Below are 25,798 nucleotides of genomic sequence, written 5' to 3'. Positions count from 1 at the left end.
CTCTGCTGTTGTGAAAGTTTTTATGCACTGAGTTTGAGAAATACATTTCTTCCCTAACCATTGATAACCCTGCTATTTTGGTTCTATGGTCCTCAACAGAGGAAGAACTACACAATTACATCAAGTACTGTGATGGATACTTTCATCATGGGCATCAGTGAAAACGTTAGGATTAAGTATTTCCTTATTTTCATTTGAAATTCAAGCCAAAATTGGAATCAAGGTTTCAAATGCTTAAAGGATAGTGGTCAAATGCACCACTCTCTAGTGCTTCTTACCGTCACAATACACAGTGCGATTCTTACACAACTGAAAAGTTTCACTGCACTGCAGATGTCCACCTAATCTTAAAGACATGATGTAGGAAAGGAGAAATATAGTAGCATTCATGTATAGTTCTCAAATATCTATTGAAATATATATATTATGAAATGTCCACAAAAAAAATCATGTAATGAGTTTTCTCATTTTCACAAAAGCTCATCATCTGGATATTTGACTCTTTTTCTCCTTCTATTTCATCCTAGTTTGAGCCTCTGTAAATAATTTTTTGAACACTTTCATTGCCATCCTGTCATTAGAACCTTGAAAAAAACACCAGAACAAAGCAAGCTGAAATTCCAAACTAGTAACTCGACTGCAGGAGGCAGGTCTTTAAGTGAACATCAATTATTTTGCAACTTGCAACAAAATTTATGAAGAATGGTAAAACACCATGCTAGACAGTATAATTGCTCAAGGTTTTATGGTTACATACTGCAGAGAATCCCTATGAAAGACTGAAATTGTCCTAAATCTTGCAGCCATCTATCAGCTTCATTCAGTCAGTCCCCTAACTGTCCTTTCTCTTCCAGATGTCACCGTGTAATGAGGGCAGAGTCATCCTCTCCAACGCTCTTCTATCAGCCCTATTTTTCCTAACAGGTGAGAGGAGAAAGGAGCTGTGTCTGGCCCTGCCTTATCAGTAGGGACATTAGAAAGGAATCCCTGAACTGGGAAGTCCGAGCACTACAGCCAGTCTTAGGTGCTCTGAAGGAAACTGGTGATGGTTAACATCAGTAGTGCTCTCTCCCCTACTTGTCAGCTTCCCCTCCTTTGATACTTTGACACGTCTCAAGCCCAGCTTGCTAGTTTGCAAGAGCTATTGCTTTTCACAAAATCCACCCCTTCACAGAACAGGTATCTGCCACTACACAAAACCCATCATGTCTCAGGCAGAATATTCTGCCACCTCTTTCTAGGCTATTCCTCAGTGCCATTGCTCCCTACAGCACTGAAAATCTGGCATCCATGAGAAGTGATGCAAATGCCTCTTGCACAGAGATGAACTTCACCCAAGCTAAGGAGACTTTGTATACAGTAACTATTTGAATTATTATTTTCAGAAGCTTTGAGAGATCAGAAGAGGCATTGAGAGCAATGCAAACCAGGAGCCTTGAGGTTTCTTACTTCTCTAGCATCAGCAACATGCCATGGTGATATAACAAAGTTCACAATGCTAAAGAAAATGCCAACTACAAAAAAGCCTCTACCCTTATTAAGCTCTTAAGCTCCCCAAGTTTGTCTACTCCTACTTCTTTATTATTGCACTTTAATATTTGTCTCTGCTCATACTCTAAAGCCTCTTCGAAACACGGACTCTATTTATTTATTTATTTTAACACATTGTCAAGCTCCAAGGCAGCTGTGAAGAAGTAAATTTGGCTACTGCCAAATACAGATGGAATTGTTTCAAAATCTGAAGGTTGGGGGTTTTTCCCCTTGAAAGACTTAATAATATAGCTAGTAGTGACATCCAGGACGACAAGCTAAGAAATATAACAACAGCAACCTCATTTTGTAGGTTAGAGACAAGCATTTGTATTTGAGACAAGCATTTCAGAGCATGAAGAGATTACTGCTCGCAGAGAGGGAGACCTGTCCCGCACTCTGCTCTGTTTTAGCTGACTCCTTCTCACTTGAAGTGTTCCATGATGGGGGATCTGGTAGGGCACTAGCTCTTTGACTGCAGAACTTACTACTGAAAATCTCTACAGCAATAGATGTTGTGCTTGGACCAAATTGAATCATAACCATAAACTTAAAATTAGACGTTGTTTGCAGGTTTAAACAGCTGGACAGTTTATTCTCTAAGCCTTTCTGCAACTTCATGCGTAGGCTTCCAGTTTGGCAGTTCTAGCTCTAGTAACATCACTGGATCTACTTTGACTCATACCATGAGAAGAGCTGTTGCAGAGATACCAGCCTGCACCCTCCGTAAGTCTGCAACTGGCTTCACTTAAATAACTAATAAACACATAAGCACTGTGACTATTTTTCAAGCATCACCAACTGGAATCTCGTTAAACCCTTGCCCTTCATTCTCAGGGTGTTTCTGAAGCACAGCACTACAAGAAAATTCCACTGTCTCACAGATTGCTACCCAACCTAGACAAATTATTTACCTATTGGCAGGCTTGGGAGGGCAGCTATTTTCTTCGCTAGGACATAGACATATGGCACCCTGTTGGAAGAAGATACCATCAGCATACAACCGTGATCACTTTCCTTGTAATAGCATGTATTTTTAGCTGGTGTAAAGCAACAGGGTAGCTTCAGAATTCATCACAGGCTTTTTTACAATGCATTTTCACTGAACTCTGATTCTTTTTCAAGAGGATCCCCTATGAATGCTGCATGAAACCTAAAAGAGAAAGACAAGGCTGATACATCTCCTTTTTTCCTTTTTCTCTGCCTAGCACAGAATCTCTAATCACATTTTTTAAACATCTGTGGGTGAGTTTAGTGTAACTAAAAAACCAATGGTAATGAAAACAGCCATAGCCAAAAGTGTGTGGGATATGTCTGTGTAAGGTTCTGTTGCGGTCAGCCTTATCCAATTTACTCATCACAATTCTTGATTTCTGCTGCCTAGTCAGAATTCAGTGGCTTGCCTTTCCAAAGCTCTAGAGACAATCATACTGTCTTACTGTTGATTATCCTTTGGCTGCTGGTATACAACTGCTCTATGTTAACTTTAAGAATTTGCTGTTTAAAGTCAGATCAGGGGTATTTATTTTGGCCTTTGGGTTTGCTGTTTTTGTTTTCTGCATTTGCTCAGCTTCTATCACAGGTGTGTTCTAATCCCTGAGTGATGCTCCGTGGTACAATCACTGTAATCAGTAGATATAAACAACTTCTCAATACCCTTAAGCCACTCCCATTCTGAAGACAAAGACTGTAATAGAGAAATTCAAGGGTCTTGCCCCATGTCCTACTTAATGTCATTAAAATGTAAATGTTTCTGACTCCTATAGTTCAGCATTCCAACCTCTGCTCAAGCGAGACATGTTGATTAGATCTATTTGTGTAAGAGCTTCTTAATTTCAAATTATCTTAATTCAGCTGCACTCTCAACCAACTCATGTGTTTCATTTAGATACCCTCCAAGTGAACAGTTTCTTTACACGGCACTCTGAGGGCTGGGGCGCAAACAGAGACAGCCCTAGAAGAAAATCAGTATGTGACAGAAAGGGTACAACTAGCAGTGGCAAAATAAAAAGGGAAAAGAAATACCCAACATTCAACTCAAAATGCATTACAACCTACATTCCTGTCATTGTCTTGACCCATTTGCTTCTACATTTGTACCTTCTCACGCATTGCTCTCTTGCAGTTGAGGAAGACAAACTGCTAGGAGAATGGGTCTATTTCACTTCCATATGCTTGGAAAACCATAAGCCCATGATAGTTGCTATGGCATTTTACAATTAATAAAAGTAAATATATTTGGCTGAGTTAAGGCAGCCATACAACTTTGTATACAGATTTATTTTAACTTTTTTAACTTTCTTTGTGTGACTGATCTGCAAATATTGTAGCTGTAGACCTCAAAGCTGAAACTTCAATAAAGGGCTGATAGGGTGTCAAGTGTTGCACTTTTTCCAAGCTAGAACATTGAGCTGTCAACAGAGAGAGTGATCTGAGTTGTAGAAAAGATCCTCAGTGGCACGGCTTTCTCTGCAAATTACTTCTCTCAAGGATAGTGTAAGAACCAGTCTGGCTTGCGAGGTTTTCTCTACATTACATTTTGAGTTGTTGTAAATCATTAACTGTCCCTGAAATGTTGCTACAGTTGCTAGGCAGAGGCAGTTCATTTGTAAAACGTCCATGTTGACAGGAAATCTAGATTTAGGCATTTAAAAGAAAACCATTTAGAGCAAAGAGGGTAGGACACAAAGAGAAAGGAGAAAATCTAAAATATACTTAACACTATGTCTTTCTCCCCCCAAAAAATTACACCCAGTGAATTTTTGAGGATCTTTAGAATATCACATACGGTACGTACTTAATTGGAGGCAGCTGAACTGACAAGAAGAATAATATTCCAAAGTTGCTGGGTATTCTGATTGAAATCAGTAGATATTTTTTTTTTCATTTAATAGATAATTCTCATTTCTTTCCACGTCATATTTTTGCATCCAATTTATTCTACTTTTTATTTTTCTATCTAGCAATGGTCCTGGCATGTTTTTTTAAGCAGCAGGCTAGCTGATCTCTTTTGCAATGTGCCATGTTCTCCAGTATGCCCAGCAGCTGATGCTGTACAGCATTCACTTGCCTGCACCTTGAAAAATGACACAGTTCTGAAAAGTTGTAGCCTCCTTTTACTAGGCTGCTGGATTACAGGTGTATCACTCATCACACACCATTGAGATATGGAAAGCAGAGAATTAGACTAAGAATTTGAGTGAGAAGCTGCCCTACATCTAGAGGAGAAAAACCAGTTTCCCTGGCTGTATGCTGCCAAGTCTTTGCTTCTCATTTCTGAGACGCACAAACTTTTGTTCGACAAATTCTATCTGATTTATTTTCCTTCTCTCTTTCTTCTAGTATTGTTGAGAGTGCAATGTGCAGCCAAAATTAAACTTCAGGGCTCAGAAATTAGATGTCTCTCTCAATATGCCATCTTTTTCACTTCCCAGCTTTTCACGCTGCACCATTACAATTGCATGCTTGACAGCTTTTTCATTTTCATTTCATTTTACTGGATGTGTTCTTAAAAGAAAAATAATTATTTTATGTCAAATATAATTGGAAGGGGAAAGGTCTTCAACAATACCCTCCAACCCCCTAAGTATGGAAGTTATTTATAAATATGCCTTTAATTACTTTTCCCAGATAAAATGTTATTCCTTAATTCTCCAATGAGTGATGACAAAGTATTCCGTGAGTCCTTTCCCTGTGACTTTTATCTGACTACGAAGTCAGATGGCTAGATCTTTACTGTGCTTCAATGGGGGTACGTGCAGGTCTTTGAGTATAGCACCAGCCAGCATTATTTTAACCTCATGATTTAGAAATGGCCTCTCTATTCCCTGAGCTGAGAAGATTTTGAGGCATCAACATTCTGGAGGACGTCTCATGTTTCCTATGGTGGCAGTGGTAACTGGGAAATAGAAGTTGCTTAAAATAGGTTAAAAATAATTAAAGGATTGTTTAACTTATATTAAGGTCAATTCCAATTCACTCACTGCAGATTTTATATGTCAACACTTCTCCTCCCGTATGAACTGACAAACAGATGAACATAACTGGAATAGAAACACAGAAAGACTTAAGATGTGTTGATCCAATATGTTACATTCCCTCTGCATCACCAGTCTGATATACAGCAACTCTGACCTGTTTCCTATTTGCTTTATACTTTTACTTGTAGCTCTAAAACCAGTCTGTTGAAAAACTCCTTTTTCTGGACAAATTTACAGGTATTAAAAAAATTCGGTTGAAATCTTAAATATTTTGGCCCAGAATCAACACATTTTGGTTTGGAAAAGTTGCATCTGAGACACTGCACACCTGGCCAGAGACATTCTATCCACCAGGATGGCCGGTCTCCCTCCTCACATCACACACTTGCAATACACAGGGGCCATCCCTTCTCACAGGATTAACTGATGTACTGTGATAACTCCTACCCATGTGTGCTGGTTTTGGCTGGGATGGAGTTAATTTTCTTCACAGTAGCTAGTATGGGGCTATGTTTTGGATTTGTGCTGGAAACAGTGTTGATAACACAGGGGTGTTTTCGTTATTGCTGAGCAGTGCTTACACAGAGTCAAGGCCTTTGCTGCTTCTCACACCGCCACACCAGCGAGAAGGCTGGGGGTGCACAAGAAGCTGGGAGGGGACACAGCCGGGACAGCTGACCCCAGCTGACCAAAGGGATATTCCATACCATATGATGTCATGCTCAGCATATAAAGCTGGGGGAAGAAGCAAAGGGGGGGACGTTCGGAGTGATGGCGTTTTGTCTTCCCAAGTAACCGTTATGCCTGATGGAGCCCTGCTTTCCTGGGGATGGCTGCACACCTGCCTGCCGATGGGAAGTGGTGAATGAATGCCTTGTTTTGCTTTGCTTGCGTGCGCGGCTTTTGCTTTACCTATTAAACTGTCTTTATCTCAACCCACGAGTTTTCTCACTTTTACCCTTCTGATTCTCTCCCCCATCCCACCAGGGGGGAGTGGGTGAGCGGCTGTGTGGTGCTTAGTTGCTGGCTAGGGCTGAACTACAACACCATGGGACATAATGAAAGCTAGATTTAGGTTGAAGGAAAACACTTCTTGATGCAGAGAGCTGGTTCTGCCCCTCCCCACCCCCGGCTATTGTTTATCCTTTTAAAAAAATAGAATTATATAAAAAAGTTAGCAGAATTTTTTTCCTGTGGGAGGCAAGAAAATACATTGTGAAAAAATGTTTCATTGGAAGACTTTCCCCATTGTCCCACCTGCCCCCTAGTCCTGATTAAACTGGCACATTCAAAGTAGCACTCTTCATATTATCAGGTATTTTCTACGAGCCATTTTTATTCCTTTCATCTTCTTCCTACTTTTCCTGAGGAGCAGAGACTGTTGAACTGCTATTAAACACTATTTCTGTCTGGAAAATAGGAAGAAAGGTTGATTTTCATTCCAGCTGGGCAAAATCTTTTAATTTGCAGAACCTCCCAAGCCACTCTAATCAATTAGAGAATACATTTATGTTTTGTTTTGATCATCAACTAATTTTGATTCTTCCAGCTTGTTGATTAAGCTCTGATTAAGTATTTGCCTGTGACAACATCCAGCCTTTAAGTAGTGTCATATTGTGAAGAATCCATTCAAAATACTTAATGTTTCTAACTTTACATGACACTGATTTTACAAACAATAGCATAAAGAATAGTAAAGGACAAGAGTGACCAACAGCTAGCAAACAAATCCTACTCACAACCAAAAGCTTATTTACATATGTTGTGAATATTTCTATAAAGAATAAACCCAAAGCTACAAGTATTTCTCTATGGTAAATCTGGGGATCCAGCTGAGGGATTAGTGAATGGAGAAATAAGGTACTGCCTAGCATACCAATGGGTAAAAGCTCCACAGAAAATCTCCACAAGGCACCGCACCTTTTCTGTACTACAGACCAAAACAGGTTTCTTCAAACAACGGCACTGTTAAGAAAATGTTCACTGAACTAGCACTTTAGTTAGCTATATTTTCATCAAAGAACATTCTGATTAAGCAAGCTTATCTCTATAAAAGGGCTGTATTTTAAAGGACGACAAATTAGTTTGGATAACACAAGGACTGATTCATGCCTTGCCCTATAGCATGAATGAAACATTAAGCACTCTAGTTTCTTCATTTTTTTCCCTCTACCTTAATCCCATCTTCCTTTAGTTGCACCCCTGCTTTACGACCTCCTTTTCGCCTTCATTTTCTTCATTTCTGCATTTCTCTTTTCTCACCAGAAAAGGAATAGGAAGGATGGGAGCATGAGAGATGTCTGATGGATAGATGCAGAAGAACAGACACGGAAGCTCTGGACTCGGCGGTGCCCCAGCTGGCACCCTGCTGCCCATGATATGTAGAAGACCAGCAGGACCAGATCCAGGGATCCCACAGCAAGTGTTCCCTTCTCCTCACTGCTCTTTCCTGAGCTGGAAGTGAATGCTCAAATTCCGTGAGATGGTGAGGGCAAGAAATGTGACACCAGAGTGCAGAACTGGGGTGAACGGATCTGGTATTTTAGCAAAGAGAAATAGACACTGGAGGGCAGTAGGGGCAGGGGATTATGTCCTAGTTTGGAATATGGTCACATACATAAATAGAGGGCTGAGCTCTTGAAAGGATTTCTTGATAGTGTCAAAAGGACTGGGCAGACACACAGTGGTTGTACAGGACAGTAACGTGCTGCTGCCAGGCTGTTAAGTCACACCCATACGGAATTTCTAGATGAGGAGGGAAAAAAGGTAGGGGAGGGGCATCTTGGAAAATGCAAATGTACCATAGACTTAGAGGAATGCTGCTCTCAAATAGCAGGGACACCCTAGCAAGGAAATCTGGAAATGCCTCAGGAAGAAGAGTTGATGATTGTCAAAATCACAGACTGCAATGAGTTCTTGGTACACTCTTTGATCACAGGGATATATACACCCAGTCCCCAACACACCCCAACAGACTTCCTTTTCCTGCCTCTTCTACAGTTTTCAGTTTTTCCATTTCTTCTTTAACTATAGCTGTCAATTCACTCACATTCAAAGACAGGTCATACCTACAGCTACACAGAACATCTTCATGCTGCTGGGTGGAAGCAGTTTTGCCTTTTTGTCTTTCCTTAACACTTTCCAGCAAGGAAGAAAAATAACTTTCTAACAACTAAAAAACCCAACAGTCTTCATGTAATAATCATGATGACAAGAAAATGTTCTAGACCTTATCTAACTAACGGACATTGTCCTTGTTTCTTTAAATGAGAAATAAAGCTCTACTTAAAAATACTCATTGGGTGGATGACATATCATGCTGTGAATCTTTCTGTTGAAACCATTCATCAGAATAAATATAACTCATGGAGGAAAAAGTGACAGTATTCTATAGACATGTAAACAAAATTAAATGAGGTAACTGAAGAGCAGTCATAACCAAGAGAGATTATTTCTACTACAGATATAAATCTCAACCAGACCTTCCTAGGGACTGTTGCTCCCTAAGCTTTCATAATAATGTGATTCTATTTTGTTTAAGCAAACCATCATTTCCCATGATACTCATGCTAACCAAGTTAATGGGACAAACTGTTGGTGCCAATGGGCAATGCTGCTGGAACTATAATGGAAACTGTAAATCATATGAAGAAATAATTTTTACCAAGAACAGTGCTGAGCACTCTAGGATCCATGGTTTAAGTCACTATGTGCAAATCAGATGCAGACAGGACCAGACTTTCAACTTTAGCAGATCACCACAGCTTCCTCAATGCCAGAACGGGGTTGGATCCCCAGAGTTAACAGAGGGCAGTGTGATGTGCATCTGTTTTTATTTTATGCGACACAGGACAGAATGAATCACATCACTGGAACGAGCACTGGGTTCCACACAGTCATCCCTCTATTTGCTAGAATTGGAAGAAATTTTACCTCTTACTAAAGGAAAAAAGGATCATACAATGAATTATTTCGCAATTTATAGGGCAACAGTGTCCTAGAGCCATGCCTCTCTCTGAAACTACACCACACGTCCAACTTTTGGATCAGGGAGTTTTCTCTCATTTCCATTTTTTCACGCTTGACAGTAACACCCCACGCTGCGGTGCTGGCTTACTCCTCAGTCATTAGGCTCTGATCATTACGGCAAATTCAATCACCGACCAAAAGGATTGTCCACTAAAGGAAGCACAGGACTTCTTTTACCAGAGAAAGCTACAGAACAGCTGATGTTAAGGGAAGACAGGTATTTTTGTGTAGGGTACAGGGTAAGAAACTTATTCTTTGTTGAGGTAAAACAGGCCTTTGAACATCTCTGATTAGCTGCACCTTCCCATTGTACAATAGTAATATTAAAAAACAGCAATGCAAACAAAAATCACCTCAGGTCACAGGAGTAGTCTAACACACCCAATGTATGCATATCTCCTCCATAGCATAGCAAATTCTTAAGGACCATCTCTTTGCTCTCATATTTTCCCCATAATCCATCATTTGTGAAGAAATTTAAGCCCAACACATATTTAAAGCATCTGCTGTTTCGAGCTGGCAATAGGACCCCTGAATTTACCTCTCTCTCTGCTGTGCTTATTAACATTCTGAGTTGCTTCACAATTAACAACTACCGCGGGTGATTTGTTGGGAAGCAGAAAAATGTGAAAAAGTATTAGCTTTCTAAATAGCAAGACAAAATAGAAATAGCAATAGATTATGGTTTTGTCATATTAATGGAAAGTGAAACAAATTCTTGTCTCAAGGTTTTCTGATTCTTTTTTTCCTAAAAAATCTCACACAGATGTGCAAAATATTTACATTTGTCCCTACAAATAGTTTGCTAATAGAAAACCATCATTCTTCTCCAGTTCTACACTCCGGAGAAGAGGTTTAGTCTATTAAACAAGTGATCTTGCTTGAAATACTACTGATGATGTATTGACCCAGGCAAGCTTTGACAAATCGATCCATAGCACATGCAACCAAAATTCCCATCTACTCAGGCAGTGAGCAAAAAACCCACATGTATGCTCTCTGAGATGATGCCTCCCTGGTATTGTGATGTTAAGAGGCATTATTCATTGTATGCTCTAGATGCCACCATGATTAAGTTCAGTCATGCCCATCTAATAGAGCTCTACATACATATGCTTCTTACTGGTGTTAACATTGCAGATACTATAAGCATTCCCTGTGTCTGATGATTCTCATATCCAAGTCCTCAAATCCCTAGTATGGATCTGTAAGCATGTTGCCTACAGCTAGACTATTTCAAAGGAGAAAAGTATTTTTTCCCAGGGCATCCTAGTTGTGACTACCACCCATCCCTACTTAAGAACCATGACTACCAAACAGCTAATTCAAGATAGACTGAATGAAAGGGAAGAGAATCAAGAGCTGTAAATCATGCAAGGCAATCAAATTAGTTTCCCATTCGGAACCGCTGCTTAACTGTAAACTGCTATTTAGTAATCCAAGAGACGCTGGATTGCATTTTCCACGACTATTTGGATTGCTCAGTCTTTTACAGTAAAAAATTTGGCTTTCAGGAAACTGTGCCTTCTGCAACTAAACCATTTTGCTCTAAAGGCTGTCTAGAGACTATTACACAAGCTCAGGTAAGAATGACAGATTTCAGTCTACTGCGGTTAAAATGTTTCACTTCAAACATGTTTTTAGACAGAATGCCAATATCTGTCATAATCAACTTCAAGCTCGTGCTGAGTAGCCTTCTTGTCTTTGCTAGTCCTCCTGAGGACTAGGGTAGACAGTTCTCACAAGAAAGATTTTCCATTTAAATGTATCAACCCTTCAAATTTTTAGTAGTAGCTACTATATGAGAGAAGAGAAACAGTAAGCAAGTAAGTTCTGTGGATGTATTGACACCACTGAAGGCACTCAGTGTTTGCTTACCCATTAGTTTGAAGCTATGTATTTGCAAAACAACAAAGCCTAAACTATCAGTCCAATTATATGTTCATGAACAACATTCAGTCCAAACAAGATACAGCACACTGAATAATCAATTCTATTTGCCAGTCTTGATGCTGGCAAACTTTGTGTTTCCATTAAAATATTTTCTTATATTCTGCTATATCCCATATTTTATTTTACATTATATATATTTTACAGGCCAGGTAAGAATCCTAGTGGAATTACTTAAAGTTTATCTCACTGCAAAAGAGCAAGATCTGTTAGTATCTTCTCAATTATATGTATTTTGCCTATAAAAAGACATTATAACTTGAACAAGCTAGAACTAGGAATTTTTTCATGTCTTTACAAGTCAAATAATAGAATAAAAGTTCACGGAGTCATATGGAAGCATATTTTCTTTTATCTTGAGGCCATTTAAATAGGGAACATCCAATAGAACAATCAGGGAAGTCTTCACTTCAGAAAGACAGACCTTTGAGGAAAACACTGGATCTCTTTATGTATACTGGCATGACAGCTTTAATAATGTGAAGCTGTGGAGCTGATCTCAAGTTATACTGTGGAGACTCTCCCCTTTTTACAGCTATCCAGGGGAAGGCGCCATAAAATACCTCCACAGGCCTAATTCTATGATGTGCATTCTGACAGAGATGATGTTCATAGTCATGAAAGTAAAAGCGCCATAAAATCGGAAGGAAGCAGAGTGTAAATTGAATCTAAATGGGCTCCAGCATAGTAAAAACAAAAGCGTTTCTTAAAAACAAGTTTTCTTTTCAAGCCCCTCCAATAGTTTGTACTTGCCTTTTACTATATAATTTTGCTGATCAAGCACTCTTAAAATAAGCCAGTTGAACAGAGCAGGTTCCTATCTTCTAAAGATGAAATGGAATATAAATTGGAGATGACTAACCATCAGTTACTCATCTTTGCTGTAATTATGGTATTTGGCCAGTAGCTTTTATTGAGGTAGGTTAGAATTTATTGCTCATCTGAGATAACTACTTCTTTTACGTGAACTTTCTGAGGCTGCATCGGCCATCTCAAAGGCATTAGTAAATTAATACATCCATATACAGAGTATTATAGTTTCCCAGGCGCCCATTTAAAAATATAAAGATACTGAAAACTGGGCAATTCATGAAACTGTTTATATGAAATCCATGCTTTTAACTCAGTATAATATAGTATACTGGTTCTAGCTTGAATGGTTTGGGAAGAAGCTTGTCCACAATTCCATCACTAACGTGACTTTAAAAGTTTTTTCTTTACAAGAAAAAAGAAGCAAATAGATTAAAGAAGAAAAGGTCTGATTCTGTTACTGTGACACAGAAATATGGCAGTATTGTTAATAAAAGGTGTTAATTCCAAGCATTACATAAGGAGAGCAAAATCTGATTCCCAACCAGTGGAGAAAACAGAAAATTAATACCTTAATTCACCAGTATGCCTTGCATGATTTCACCAGAACTGTACTTACTGCTTTAGCAGAAGTTGCTGCTATGCAGACAGCAGATGCCAAGTCTACTAGTTGAAAGACCATGGTTTCATGGATGGTAAAAGAGTTAATTTGAAGGACTGACAAAGTACTTCCACCGAACAGTTTGAGAAGGTACACAACAAGAGCCTGCAAAAGTCATACTTATAAAGTCCCATCACTAAATCATCCTGAACCCCCTTGAAATGTACAAAACGCTTTCAAAAGCAAAAGCTAGTTCCTTTCTAAGTACAAATAGAAAGGCAAACTTTTAAAATTAAAAAAAACCAATAAACATAAGAGCACGTGTAAACGAAGATCTTACTGTGTTTTTGGTGGATAAATCGTCTTAGGCTTGGTTTAAATCCAACTCGGTCATTTTCTGGGTTTTCGCAGACTGTACGGTCCCCTCTATGCACCAGGAAAAGTCTCTCTGCCACCTTGCACTTTTGGCAGGTTGTCCGTTCCCTGTTTCTTCTCAGCAGTCTCCACTGTGCCACTGACCCTCCTGTTGGTGGGCTCCCCTGCCTGTCTGCCCTTGTGCTCTGCTCTGGAAGCTGCTTTCCCAATAGCATGTTCAATAGCTCCAAGGGCAGAATAGTCTCCCTTCCTCTCCAAAGAGTCTCTCTTCTCACAGTCATTTCCTTTCTGAAGAACATAACATATAAATAAATAAAATACATATTGAGCACCATGATATGGAAGAAACTGTTAGATATAAATATATTTTTCCTTATTTTTTCCCACATTTCCTTTTATCTCAGAGGTTCTTTTAAATTTCTAAATAATTTAATTCATTTGTGACAATTTTAATTAATTAAATCAATAAAACTCATTAAGAATATATCAGTCATCATACAAATAAAGTACAGATACTGAAGAGCCTACAGTTTTTTGTGGACTGGTACTTTACTCCTTGCTAATGGCAGACATGCAGAGATGCATGATGGGAAGGAAACTTAACCAAATCGCTAATTATCAGTACTCAAACTCTTCTTATATTTGCCACACTGCTCAACATAAAGTGCTGTGATGCTACGTGTTCCTGAAGAGATTAAACTGCAAAGATGAACCATGCATATAGACAATAGTATACTATAGCAGTTACATGCCTGCTTCCCCAGACAATTCTTAGGTTCCCCAGAGACCTGATTTGGCACCTTTATATCTTAATTAAACAACTATGTAGGAAAAAAAAAAAAGATTTTTTATTATCCATAACCAGTCTGATCATGGTTAATAACATCGAAATTTGCTTTGATTCACCACCAGTGGAATTGTTCCAGAATTATATAAAACATCATATTGGTAGAGAATACAGATTTCATATAGCAACTGTGATCGAGTGCTGACACTAAAGGTTTAGGAAGAAATGCTTTTCTTAAAAACTTTTTAGTCAGATGTCCTCTAGAAAGAAAGCTTATTCATTCACTTGTCTATCGTCTCTACCCAGTCACTGCTATTCCTCCAGGTTTTGTAAAGACTCATAAATGAACAGGTAAGAGATTCAAATCAGTGCCCCTGCTGAGGGCAAGGCAGGCACGCTTTGGTCGTCAGACTTTATTTGGCAGACGATAGCTTACCAATTAACACACGCATACATTAGAGCCATCTGCAGAAATGCTGTCTCTCTCTAGTGACAGAGAGTTGTTTGGAGTATTGTGGTGGGAGAGAAGGCTTAGGAAGCAGGGAGAGCAAAGTCTGAAAGGAAAAGGGCTTCAAGATTGTTTCTACTGCATAACAACAGCATACACTGATTGCTATTACTGCATAAGGCTGTTAATCTCACACTGTTAACAATGGTTTTCATGTTTAAAAACCCTGTCTTTGAGGCAGTAGTGTCATAACACAACTGTTCTCAGGACACAGGGAAGGCACTGCTCATGGGAAGAGGTACTATATTATTAGAGCAACTGGTATAGTTGGAAAGAATAGTCCACTTTCCCTGTACCTTATTATTTCTCAGGTGAAAGAAGGTCCTTAAACCCTTATCTCCTTTCTTATTCTTTTCTTCCTTTCTTATTTCCAGTTTTTTAGGCTGTCATTTTAATGTATTTTTCCCTCCTCTCCCTAAAAACAGGGCTCCTAGCCTGAAGCCTCCAAAATATTGTCTTATAGTCATCTAGCAATTAAACAAACTACCAGATTTAGAATGCAATTACTTTAACCCATTACTTTTAGAACATCTGTAAGACTCATGTGATTCCCTCCAGAGGTCCCTTCCAACCTCAACTATTTTGTGATTGATTCTATGGTTGTAACTTATAATCCCTACAATTCAAGAATCAAGACATTCTGTCTGCTGAGAAAAGAACGAATGCTAGCAGATCTAAAGAATTCCTTGGTTTTGCCATTTCTGTTTAGGGCTGTGAACGCTATTGTTGAGGGAATTCCCCAGAACTGGAAGAAGCAGAAGCCTGGCAAACAGAAAGCAGAAGTCAGTTAATCATCTTGCTTTTATATTCAGTCCTTCGGGTTTTCCAGTTTTTCTCTCCTTTTGAAACCAAAGCATCTCAGAGAAATTTGGTTTTGTAGGGGTAGTTGGCAGAAAGGATGGCTCAACTGAATTAAGCTGAGAAATCATACACTGGGTTTCAGGGCAAACAAACTCAGCCCTTTATTGATGCAAACTTATTTGGGGATCACTAAATATGTAACGACCAGAATCAGAGTATTTTGGACCACAGCCATCTTGTTCCCTACTGTTGGTGCAGTCCTTTGAGCAGATTGCTGGATGACTGCTGTTCACAGCAAACACTGAAAAACAACTCAGCTTTGCTATATGCTCAGGAAGCTCATAACCTCTAGCAAAGGGCAAGCAATGAGAATTGGTTATGTATCGGGGGTTTTGATGAGGGAAAATGCAGTGCCTCTTTTCTGGATTAAACTGAAAAAACAGCTTTTCCATTGTTGTTTGTTTTTCTCTTAGAGGAGTCATTAAAACTGATTGCTCTGGCTGATTTACAGGAACTCAGGTTAAAACAATAAAGAACTAAAATGCTTACTGAGAGGATAATGCAATTTGCTTTGCTAGTTATATCATTGCAGGTGGGCACAGCTCTAAGTCTGAACATTCCCACAGAAAATATCCTCAAAGTATCATGTTAATAGACAATAGAAAACAGTCAGAACAGTCTTCACAGAAAGGATAATTCCTAGAGGCAGAATATTTGCCAGTGAAATGAACTAAATTAACTTTTTAAATTAACACTGTGTGACATATGCAGATTCTACAGACTAACCCCTTCACCTCCAGTTAAAAATTGTTTGCTACTTATAGGAAGAACAAACTAGATTAACCCTCTATATCATCAGGTAATTTTATTACTCAAATGTCATCAAATATATAAAAAACCCACTATATGATCTGAGACGAGAATTTTTATCCCATTCCTCAACTGAATACAAATGTGCATAATTCCAATCCTTTTCAAACTGACAATACTTTGTTGTAAATCAAAACCACGCACATCTCTCCAACAAACACTCTAAAAAAACCCTTGTTACTTTAAAGTCAATGATCTAGCAATCAGCATATACCAACTGCAAATGCCTGATGGGAAGGTGGCAGGGAATACTTGACCTGCTTGACTAGAGCTGTGTAGAGTGTGAGAAAGTTTTTGATTACAGCTGTATTTTCAACACCTGAATATCCCCTTCACATATTCCTTGGCAAATATGACTCACCGCTTTCAAACACAGCAATCCCATTGTGCCCTTTGGGATTAGCTAGCCTGGTGGAAATGCAGAGGCTGGTCATACGTAGGCCTCCTGTCCTTAATACCTTGCACCAACCACTTTCCCAAGGTGTGTTACGTAAGAAGTATTGCTGTGTACATTTTGGTATCTTGGGTTCGGTTTCCCTGGAGTCCGGTCCTGGCTAGTGCTGTACAAGTTTTCTTTACCTTTAGCACACAACTGCACGTGGCTGACAGGATGCACACACATTACTTATACTAAGTACTTTTGGAGCCCTCTGTTACTGCCATGGTATGGGAGCTAGACTTGGATAAGTGAATCACCCTGTCTTAAACTGGAATATGAATGTCACCCTGCTGCAGATACTTGGTGTAGCCTGTCACCTTTCTTTAGGTGATTATTGCTAAATGCTAGAAAGGGGTAAGAAAGACTCAAATGGATCATCTGGTGCATCACCTGCCCCAAATCAACTAAAGCATTTCTGACAGATGGTTCTGTAACCACTCTTTAAAAACCTCCAATGAGTAAGTTTCCCCAGCCTCTATATGCAATCTATTCTAGTCCTTAATTATCTTTGTCATTGGAGCATTCTTTCTACAAAGTTCCTCCTAAATCTGCTTTTGTTCCAGTTTAAGCATATTACTTTTTGTCTCACAACTTGAACAGAAGAACAGTTTGTTCCCCTTCCTCTTTGCAGAAACTTTTAAAATATTTAAAGCCTGCTACATGCCTCAGCTGTCTTTTCTTTGGGCTAAAATCCAGTTCCTTCCATTTTTCCTCACAGGCCAGTAGAATATCAGACAAAGTGCATAAGAGGACAAGACAGAGAATATGAGGTCACATTCTCTACCACTACCTGGAATTTCAGTCTGAGGAAGTTAAAGCAGAGTTAAAGGAGAGTCAAGACACTTTCTGTACAGAATCTGAGTTATACTTACAGCTGAAAGCTTCCTCTACTTTAGCACTTTCAGGAGTCTTATCAAACAAACAAACCAGCCACCTCTCAGCAAAGACAGAGTTCATCAAGGCAACAGGCAGCTAAGACTACCTCTGCAATAAACTATGAAACAGTATCAGGAAAAGTTTTTTCTCACTTCTTCTAATCAACCCCAAAGATTCACATTTACATAGTAGCAAACCTTTCTATTTGGAGAGTTTCTTCTTATAAGGTGGAAGGTACTTCCCAAGTCACCAGGGCTGCTGGGCTGACAATCTCAGCAATCAGCGGGTCCAGCTGAGGTCTTTCTCAGTGCATAGGAGAGTGTTAACATATTCTCTGCCATTTGCTGAGTAGGTGCTCCAGGTACCTTGCATCAGCACACTTGGTGCTTTTAAAGTCATCCTTAGTATTCCTAATGGCTTTAAAACTCATCCTGGGCATTCCTGATTGAGAAGGTAGCATAACAATACTGAGTATTTGCAAATAAACACATGAATAAGGAAGATCAGTTTTTCAGAATATGAGAAACGTTTTTCACATTACCATATTTTTCTTCATTTGCTTTGCATGTGTTAGAATTTTTACTGACAAATTCAGTACTTCCTACAGTACCTGTCTCTCAGAAAGGAAAGCGCAAACAGAAGCAGAGCCATACCTCTGACATCGAAGTTACGCAGAGGCAGTTTGTTTAGCAATATGGTGCATCAGCATGAATTTGGACAGCATTCTTGCTTATGGAGAGCTGTATAATATGTAAGGCCCACCACAAATGGAGAATCCAACTCCTCATTCAGTTAAGAAAGCAATCTCAAAATGAAGTCTGCAATTGGATGTACATAGGCAGGCCCCTTATGTTTCTTTGCTAAGGGTCCTGAGGAAGGAGACCGTTATCATAATGTGTTCAAAATAATCTAGAGGAAAAAAGCATAGCTTCGCAACATCTGATAGAGACTCGAAATGTTTGGTTGTATTTACAGATAAAACAAGTTAGAAAATCCATAGGTATTTGGATAGGTAGTGAATTTAAAAAAAAATCAAATGCACCCTATTTTCCCCTCTATACATTGACAATAGGATAATTTCCATTGACTTTTTATAAATTTACTCTACAAGGTAAAGTTAGAAGATAATTTTTAATGGATGTAAAACAGTGAATATGTAGGAGAGCAGCTAAGCCTCACGAGAACCTTTCTGATAAATGGGCTTGCTTTAATTATATAGATGAGAAGTCAGCAAACAGTGTTTCACATCCAGCCTTTGTGGAAAAAATGCAGTGCACAGTCCTAAGTACTAGAATTACAGTATTAAAGGAAACATATTCATCCTTCCAGCCTGTGGTGGGTTGACCCTGGCTGGATGCCAGGTGCCCACCAAAGCCGCTCTATCACTCCCCTCCTCAGCTGGACGGGGGAGAGAAAATATAACGAAAGGCTGGTGGGTCGAGATAAGGACAGGGAGAGATCACTCAGCAATTACCGTCACAGGCAAAACAGACTTGACTTGGGGAAAAAATTAATTTAATTTATTACCAGTCAAACCAGAGTAGGATAATGAGAAATAAAAACAAACCTTAAAAACACCTTCCCCCCACCCCTCCTTTCTTCCCGGCCTTAACTTCACTCCCAATTTTCTCTACCTCCTCCCCGCCAGTAGCGTAGGGGGACAGGGAATGGGGGCTGTGGTCAGTTCATCACACGTTGTTTCTGCCACTCCTTCCTCCTCAGGGGGAGGACTCCTCACACTCTTCCCCTGCTCCAGCATGGGGTCCCTCCCATGGGAGACAGCCCTCCACAGACTTCTCCAATATGAGTCCTTCCCACAGGCTACAGTTCTTCACAAACTCCTCCAGCATGGGTCTATCCACGGGGTGCAGTCCTTCAGGAACAGACTGCTCCAGCCTGGGCTCCTCTCTCCATGGGGCCACAGGTCCTGCCAGGAGCCTGCTCCAGCACGGGCTTCCCACGGGGTCACAGCCTCCTTCGGGCATCCACCTGCTCCGGCGTGGGGTCCTCCAGGGGCTGCAGGTGGATATCTGCTCCACCATTAACCTCCATGGGCTGCAGGGGGACAGCCTGCCTCACCATGGTCTTCCCCACGGGCTGCAGGGGAATCTCTGCTCCGGCGCCTGGAGCCCCTCCTCCCCCTCCTTCTTCACTGACCTTGGTGTCTGCGGAGTTGTTTCACTCACATATTCTCACTCCTCTCTCCAGCTGCAATTGCGGAGGGTTTTTTTCCCCTTTCTTAACTATGTTATCCCAGAGGCACTACCACCATTGCTGATGGGCTCGGCATTGGCCAGCGGCAGGTCCCTCTTGGAGCGGGCTGGCATTGGCTCTGTCGGACACAGGGGAAGCTTCTAGTACCTTCTCACAGAAGCAACTCCTGTAGCCCCCCCACTACCAAAACCTTGCCATGCAAACCCAATACACAGCCCAAGTCTGCTTACTCTGATTTTTAAATGTACAACTAAAAATACTGATTCGTGATAGTTGGTGAAACTAGAAAAGAGTAAGAAACCCCAGCTTTTACACCACAGGTCTCCAAATGATGTACTGGATCTCTATTGCAGCTATCCAGCTGGGGGTACACTGGATGTCTACTCCAGCTAGAGGAGAGGACTCCAAGGTAGAGAGCAAACAAACAATTTATCTAAGGTCACCCAGAAGCAGGGACAGAGCCACGATGCCTGAGTTTCAAGCCCGTGCTCCTTTGACTACTAATATCAGTAACACTTACATCAATGCAGTCTGCTATTGTGCCAGGTAACACCCACTCTAGGATCAGTACAGGCAATTCACATGATCGAGAGAGAGCAAGCAGATTAATTTATGTCGTCAGTATATATAAGAGAGAGAGTAAATAAAGTAGCCGTAAAATAAGTAGGAAGCAAAACCTTTACATTCCACATTGGTCTTAAGTGTCTTGCTTCATAGCCAGTGTTTAATTCAGTCTTATGAAATTTAAGGTACATTACTTTTAAGCCACAGATGTCTATCAGAGTGAATCCTTGATCGACCCTTGATGGATGACATTGACAGACAGTTGGCATTTCAGGACAGTCTGTGCAGCACTTTCAGGCTGTACCAGGGGAAGAAAAGAGAAAAAAAGAAAGTAATTATGATCACCAAAGACACAAAGCTCCTTCTGCCTTCATCCATATTCTATGAGCATTCCCTCTTCACCTTCCACATTATTAACCGTGTATTTAACAGTGGAATAAAAACTAACACAGAAGCCACTCATCTAAAGCAGACTGGAAATGTCAGGTTGAAATCACAGGTTGCAGTGTGAAAATACAAAAGAACTCCTGGCCTTCACAATTTCTTGGTCTGATTTGTGAATGAAGTGTGCATACCTATGGGAAACATTCATTCTCCAAATGGCTTTGGGTAGCATAACTCTAAATAAATACATAAGCAAGCCCTTTCTCTCTTAAAAATTTGGTAGTTGCATTCACATTATAATTGCTAAGTGATATTTGTGTTCAAACCAACACATTAATCATAAGAAACATGACCTTTAGAAAGATAACATTCTTGCTCTTTTTTTTTGTTTGTTTTTACCTTGGGACAAGATATTGCATAAGTTAAGGTAGGTCACACTTAATACAAATGGAAGAAAGATAGAGTCATTTAAATCATACCAGCTATAATTTTATGTAAGAAAAAATATAGTTATATGAAAATGTTTCTGCAAGGTTCAGCAGAGCATTGTTTGGTGATCTTGTTTTAATTACTAGATAACATTTTCACACACTGATTTCACATCTAACCAGTATCATCTTTCTAATAAATAAGACTGATGTCAGAACGAAGGCAGAAACTCCAGCTGAGGTCAGAATACCTGAGATGGAAAAAAGAAAAAAAAATTGTATAAAAATAAAAACAAGAATAACTTCCAGTCCAGGTTCTTTTTTTCAGTGTTGTTTGAAGTATTTTACCTGGAGAAAAGAGAAGCAGCCTAAGCTGGAAAGACCTCATCGTTCCAATATATCTACAGAAAGTTTGTTGTGCTTTATTCCCTTTGAAAATCTATATTGTAGAGGTCTTTTCAATGAAACTGATAACGAAAATGGCTGAAGAAAATATGCACTCTCTTACATTTGTGCACATCCATGAACATATCTATAATTCATTAAAACTTGTGAGAGAAGGGATCGGAAAGGGAAAAATCAAAGTTTATCCTTATCAATCATCCAAGCTTTTTGGTATGAAGGGGCTTGGATTGGTACCCTAGATTTGCAAATCCCATCCCCTGTAATATAATTATGTGACCTGTCGGAAATGAAATTGCATGTCATGAAATACTGCACAACCCCATAAATAATTAGTGTTTCCATTTTCCAAAGCAAATTGATAAAACTGGTATTTGGCTTAGTTCTCAGTCCAAGAAGCTCTGTCAGATTTGTGATGTTAATTCAATCTTCCACAGTTGGAATGATAAAAACAGAGATTTTCAAACTGAATCCCCTTGCCAGCATGAAGGGCAGGTTGGATTTAGAGGAGTTACAGGAGGTTCAGAGTCAACACAAATGCCTTTTAGAATACAACAAATATTATGAGGTTTTTGGTTTTTTTTTTAGAATTTATTCAAACTAGCCATTCTTCTGTCTAATTCACTGAGAGGAAAGACATCCTCTGCTTGTGTGTAATATGGGATGGGACTTTCTGCCCATATATTTTAGCAGTCCCGAGTCAGGTGTCATTTGCACCAAAGGCATTCTGTATTTTTGTGATACCAATGCACCCTTCCAGAGAAACCCCAACTGAGTACAAACCTCAGTGATCAACTGATTCTGAAAGCAGATCTTGTCCTTGCATTTGAAAACTATAATTCTATGGCAGATACCCATCAGTGCATCTCAGTCCCACATCAACCTAGCCTAAGGTCAGACGTTTCTGAAAAGGAATGTGAATTCACTTCATATGAATTAAAAATAAAAGCAAACCTAAGCAGATGAAGATACGGATTTAGGCAGCATTCAGCAAATACTACTTTACAATACATGCAGGAATCTTGAGTGACTCTTCTGATCCTTAAGGCTTGAGATCCTGGCAAGACTGCTAATGAAGTCAGCCGAGCAAGACTGGCTGCTTGCTAGAAACATGACAGTTTAAAACCAAGGCAATTGTCAATTTTGGCCCAACATTTGTTTCTGGAGAATGACATATAAATTAGGAATAGAACTGCTCAAAAATCAAAACCATCCTGCAGGGAGTATCATATTCATTCAGATGGAAGAAATGAGTCTTGGCTTATTTCAGTCTTGTTTGCTAGGAAAGCAATTCAAAAATCACCCAGATTAAACCTTTATCAATTTGAGCTGTCTACATTTCTATTAGTACCCCAAATTGTTTTGGGACACAGACTAACGAGAATGATATGACAACTATAATTTGATTTTGATTTTGTACATTGGCAAAGTTTGCAGGTGCTTCCAAAGAAGCTTGAGGACAAGTATAATAGGGTGGGGAGGATTTGGACACCAAGGGGCTTGCTGTTTGGTCACAATCACATGTCTGGGCTGGAATAAGAGACCCAAAGCGGATAGATAAGAGTCCTCAACTGCAGAAATACTGTGATTATGAGGCAACAAAGTACAGCCTGCAGTGCCTCATTATGATTATAAAATTGTCATGTGGCATCATAAAAAGAAAAAACAAACGACCTTTCTGAAGTCAACAATAAAATCCAAACATACGGTCATTTATAGCTGTCCAGATAGGGATCTCCTTACACTAGCAGCTCAGGCAGATTCATCTAGTACCCAAAAAATGCCCCACATCCCCACAGAAGAAAGAAAAAGTGTAATGGGAATGTATGGTGCAGAGTAGAAACAAAAGGAATTTTATTCTGCTCCTGATATTCTGAATAGCGTCAGTATTAGCGGAGGCTGAGAAGGTGCAGCAGGGTGTAATTCACACTGTAAGTAAAGGAGGGACTATCTTCAGATGTTTCAGACTCTTCTCTGCAGCTGTTAGCATAGCTGGCCTATTGGCTAATGTCTCCATCTGATTTTCATAAGTTTGCTACGCTAGTGGTCCAAATGGAGTCTTCATTACACAGAGATGACCACAGTGCATTGCCTTAGCAACACCATCTTCTGCAAAGTAAAGCTGCTCAGGAATTTGCTGATGAGACAGTATAAAGTTCAGGACCTAGGACTTTCCCGACAGCACAGCATGTATGAATCAGAATATTACAGTAGCAAAGGTATAGTATTTTTCAGCTAGCAACAGGATGATACATGGCCAGCCTGAAGCATGCTGCTTGGATAGCAATGGCCTGTTGGACTATGTGGATGAGGAAGCAGTGCTGCTTGGCAATGCCACCACTCACGTACTCCATACCAAGGGTAGCATAAGCGTGTCTCCCAGGTGGGGACATGACCCGTGCCGTAAGTGGCCAAGTGTGGGAGGTAGTGGGCAGTCCAGATCATCATCTATCAGAGCTCTGACCTCCACTGCTGGATTGTTGCTGTTGCCACGTTGCAAGGAGGACCTAGAAGGAACAGCAACACTTAAGCCCTGATGACACTTTCAAGGACTCAATATTTTACAAGTCAGTCAGGCCCCAAGACAGAGCTGCATCCGAACTCCTTGGCCAAAAGCAGCCTAAGTTTTTAGATTTTCTAGCTCTTCATGGGTTAAACTCATGTTAGAAATCTCTGAGGGACTCATTTCTCTTTTTGGAGTAGCTTTTATTAGCTATTAGCTTAGACCATTTGCTTCATTTTGGAACTAACTGGATGTAACGTTCAAAAGTAATGTTCAAACACGCCAACAAAACATAGGCAAAAAATCTTCATGAGCTCAATCACAAAACCTCCCTAGCTTGATCAGTAATATTTATAAAACTCCACAAAAGAGATTTATTCATGTTCCTCATAAGCTTCTGTAATAAGTTTTTAACATCTATTTGTCATTTATTAACTCCTAAATTACCATTTGCAAATGGTCCCCTAATAGAAATTGTTATCTAAATCTTAATTAACAATTTTATTTCTGGCCTTTTGTGAGTTATTTGAATGACTCCACAAAGAAACAAGCCATTAAGGATGAGTTTCTCAAAATAAATGGAGTGAAATACATTACATACATCTGCTAAAGTAACTGAAGCTGTGCCTCACCTCCTATTCCTAACAGTATTGCAGCAGGGTGCCACATTGTCTCTGGACAGCAAAGTAGGACTTTGTGTCACAACAGCCTTTATACAAAAACTTATCTGATTTAATCTCTCCTTTACTTGCTAATTATTCCCCCTGGTCCAACTGTAAGATGAATGTGAGCATATGCCCAGGCTATAAAGTAGACTCTTATTCTGGGTTGGCTTTGACATCCTGGAAAGTTGCAGAGCTTTCTGTCTGGGATCTACTTCTCCCAAGGGCTTCTTGGTTTTCTCAGTGTCCGGCCACCGTGCCAAGAGAATGATGATACAGTTTAGAGGGAGTCAGGAAAAGAAATGTCTTAAAAAATGACTCCTGATGCAGGGGAGCTCTATTTGGGTGTAACAGAGGATGCAGGATATCTCAGGTCCAGCATGTAATGCCAGATGATTTTCATCAGTTACTAACACTCCCTTCAGCACGTCATTGCAGCCAGCCTGCAAATGAAGGCATAAGACTGCAGATTTACAAAGAATTGCTTTTAAATAGTTCCCGAGAAGACTCTGGCACCACTGGTCATACTGTCACATCCCTACTGTGCACAATGTGGGGGAAGGTGCTATTTAACATTTCCCGTATTTGTGCATGAGGCACTATAAGGATCATGGCAAGATTTGCAACCCACTTTTAATAGTCAGCCTCTGCTCAGGAATGGGAACTTCAACTCATTTGGCTGCTAGGTCCAACTAACAGTTCCTCCCCAGCACAGCATGCCATCAGCTTGCCTTTTCCAGTCCAACTATGAAGTGTTGGCACAGCTGGCTGACTTCAGGCAGTCCATGTGCTGGGGCTCTTCCAGAAAGGAATCTGAAGACACTATTTTAGGCTGTGAAGTTCAATTTATACTATGGTGTCTTTGGGAAGATATTTCTTCTAATACACCCAGTCACAAACAGAAAAAAATTAATTTTTTTTTTAAAGCGTTTTAAGCTTGTGTGGTAAGGAAAACACGTGAGATATTACCACATAAATTTGTCCAGATGTTTACATGTAAACACATGTTCATGTGTGTTTTTGTGAATGCAGTTTGCAATATGCTGGACCAGTGTCGTGGTTTAACCCCAGCCGGCAGCTAAGCA

The 25,798-nt window shown here is 39.9% G+C and overlaps 1 long non-coding RNA gene across 1 annotated transcript in view; it reads right to left on the bottom strand.

Moving 5' to 3' along the window:
- The window catches only part of LOC127018004 (uncharacterized), a 61,508-nt gene extending 43,873 nt beyond the window's left edge, over positions 1–17,635 (bottom strand). The window contains exons 1-2 of the long non-coding RNA XR_007766676.1: positions 17,553–17,635; positions 13,241–13,563 (exon numbers count right to left, since the gene is read on the bottom strand). This is a non-coding gene — a long non-coding RNA (uncharacterized LOC127018004). The remainder of the gene's footprint in view (positions 1–13,240; positions 13,564–17,552) is intronic.
- Positions 17,636–25,798: the final 8,163 nt, after the last annotated feature.

This window comes from Gymnogyps californianus, chromosome 6 (genome assembly GCF_018139145.2).
Source record: "Gymnogyps californianus isolate 813 chromosome 6, ASM1813914v2, whole genome shotgun sequence".
NCBI classification, from domain to species: Eukaryota; Metazoa; Chordata; class Aves; order Accipitriformes; family Cathartidae; genus Gymnogyps; species Gymnogyps californianus.
This window is presented reverse-complemented; position numbering and strand designations above follow the sequence as displayed.